This window comes from Myotis nattereri (genome assembly GCF_964212035.1).
Source record: "Myotis nattereri genome assembly, chromosome: 6".
Classification (NCBI taxonomy): Eukaryota; Metazoa; Chordata; class Mammalia; order Chiroptera; family Vespertilionidae; genus Myotis; species Myotis nattereri.
Window position 1 is genome coordinate 76,025,852 of NC_138081.1, and position 2,908 is coordinate 76,028,759.

Below are 2,908 nucleotides of genomic sequence, written 5' to 3' on the forward strand. Positions count from 1 at the left end.
TTCTGCTAGTGTAATCTTTTAAAAATCTTAAGTGTATGGCCCTTTCATTCTCATTTGATGATTTGCAATCCTTCTAGCACCTTGATTGCAGCCAGGGTAATTTGAATTTGCTAAGAGCTATTAGGTGGGTTGCGGGAGAGAGGGACCGAACCTCAATATGTGATTTTTATGGCCCTAAGATCTTTAGTATTGCGTGATTTCTCCTGTTAATTTTGTCTTTTCTGAAATTGTTACAGCAGAGGAATATTGTCAAAGCAAGTATGTGTGTTGGATTGATCAGAACAAAACTAATACCCTTCCAGTTAGAATAATTACTTGCTAAAGCAACATGGATTTGATCTCCAACACAGGAGAATTTTCACAACCATTTTATTTTATACAAATAAATTTAGCTTTTAACAGTTATTTTGTTGAATACTAAGTCTCTATGCATGATTTTAAATGTGCAGTTTTTCTTTTGCACTTAAGACAACAGGAAAAAGGGAATTTGCTGAGAAATTATTTTAGGGAGTTGGGAATAAAGCTACTTAAGTCCTATTAAGTTATATTTTAAGCAGTACAGGTGCATTGCTTTAACCCAGATATGTTTAGGATTCCATTACTTTATTTTAAAATTGAGGAGAGAGCATGCTACCAGAATATAGTAGGAAGGATGGTTGTGGATGTTTTCTTTTACAGAAAAAGTCAAGCATATAAAAAGTAGTCTGTGTATCTTTATTTTAAATTGATTTAGAGAGGAAAGGGTTGGGAGTGGGGCGGGGGAGCGAGGGGGAGAGAAACAGTGATCAGTTAGTTGCCTTCTGCATTTGCACTAACCAGGGAATTGAACCTGCTGGGTATGTGCCCTGATAGGGAATTGAACTTGCCACCTTGTGTACGGACAGCACTCCAACCAACAGAGCCACATAGGGCAGGGCTGTGTGTATTTTAAAACCACAATTTAATTCCACACTTCCTGATGTTATAAAAGTTAAATGGCTTCTCTTGGTAAGGATATATGTTTGCAAGTGCCAGAAAAATGATGACTTGATATCTGCATTAACAGATTTCCTTTTGCCCAGAGAAAGAAAATAAAACTCAACCAAAGGGTATTTCCAGAACAGATAGCTGTTTAAGAAGGCCATGACTCAGTCTTTAGATGTGTATACCTTTCAACATCTTAGAATTTTAATACAAAAAGCAAAATATGTTTTTTCAATTACAGCCTACTCTAAGGAATTACTATTGTTCCCTTTTGTCACTGTTAAAATCAAGTGTTGGGAATTATAGTTTGAGATGAAAATATTACCCAATAAGAATGAATGTAGATGGCTCAACGATTCTTACTCAGTGTGATGTATACTAGTAATGCAACAGGGACTCTTGTAAATTGTCATATGCCAATAAAAATGTCATAAGTGGTAATAGCTGTTTGTTTACCTGATTTTGAGATTATATCTGTGTCTGTTTTATGCAATTGATTTCTATGGCCAATTTCTATATTTTAGAATACCAATTAATCTCTTAGGAAAATTATTGGTGTGGTGTGGCCTTTTTGAGGGGGTTGATACGTATTTTATAAAACTCCTCAAACCCCTATATACAGTTTTTTCTTGTTTCCCTTGGAAAAATGGGAAACTTTCCAGGTCATTATTAGAGAATGCAGGAATTCAGATTTCCAGTTTAGCCCTTCGATTCCTGTAATAATACAGGAATTCATCAGCCATAATTTGATGGAGAATCAGCATTATTTTTCTTTCTAAAAACATAGTGGTCAGTTAACTGAACAGTTTTTTTTTTTTTAAGTTGGTCTTTGAGTAAGATCTGATACAATTCTTACAGTGCCCCTTTTACAATTTATTTGAAATTTTAAAAATGGGCCATTCTGTCAACTTTAAATGCATTTTCACAAAAATGTGTATACTGAGACAAATAGATTTTGTTTAATACAAATGGCAGATTATCCTTTTAAAACTTTGTTAGGGAAGTAACTCTTGTAAGTATGTTTAATATCACTAGGTAATTTTAAATACCAGTTCTCTATATAAAAGTATGCTGTCTTACTTATTAGGGACATACTATTTAACTTTTTTTTTTAAAGAATTTACATAATTGCTCTTTTCTTTTTGGGCTTCAACTAGATTTTGATACACTTTTTGTTTCCATACAAAACATATTCCTTTTATATTCATAAAGAGAAGTACAGACTTAATTCATGAAGACACTAGATAGGGAAGGCAAATGAAGATGTAGACTTCATTGTCATGGGATTGTATAGTCTCTTCAGTAGTAGACGTTGATATATCCCTTAACAAAATTTTAGAGTATTATCTGTTCTATATATTTAGGTTTTTCAAATAGTTAAAACTTTTATTTTTAAATCTGAATGTCAAGAGTCTAAATTTATTGGAGTAGAGATTAAGAATTAGGAGTCTTAACATTAATGAAGTTTTAAGTGAACAAGGTTTGTTATTACTCAGTTTCTTGGAATCCAGAAATATGTTGAAATTAGTTGTGTTCCATTGTCTGACTAGAGCCTTGGAGACTTGATTTATGAGCTGGGACCTGGTTTTCCAGAAATGATTAGTAATGATTACTGATGATTAGTGTGCATCAGTTATGAGGATGAAGCCAAAGTTGTATATTTAATTTTGTTCTCTATATTGTTACCTCATTATTCTTTAGCCTGTAAAAATGGATCCCAGTGTTTAAAGAAAATGGGCATTAGGATGGCACTTCACCACCACTACTAGGAAAATAACCTCAAATGTCTCAATTATAATGATCTGTACATGAGAACATTTTTCCTGCAGATATTTTAGGTATTTTACAACAGTGAACTGATTTGTAGCACTCTTAAAATGCAGGAGATAATTTTGATTATTGTAAGTAGAAAAGGATTGGGCAAGTGGGTTTTAATGCTGTTCCC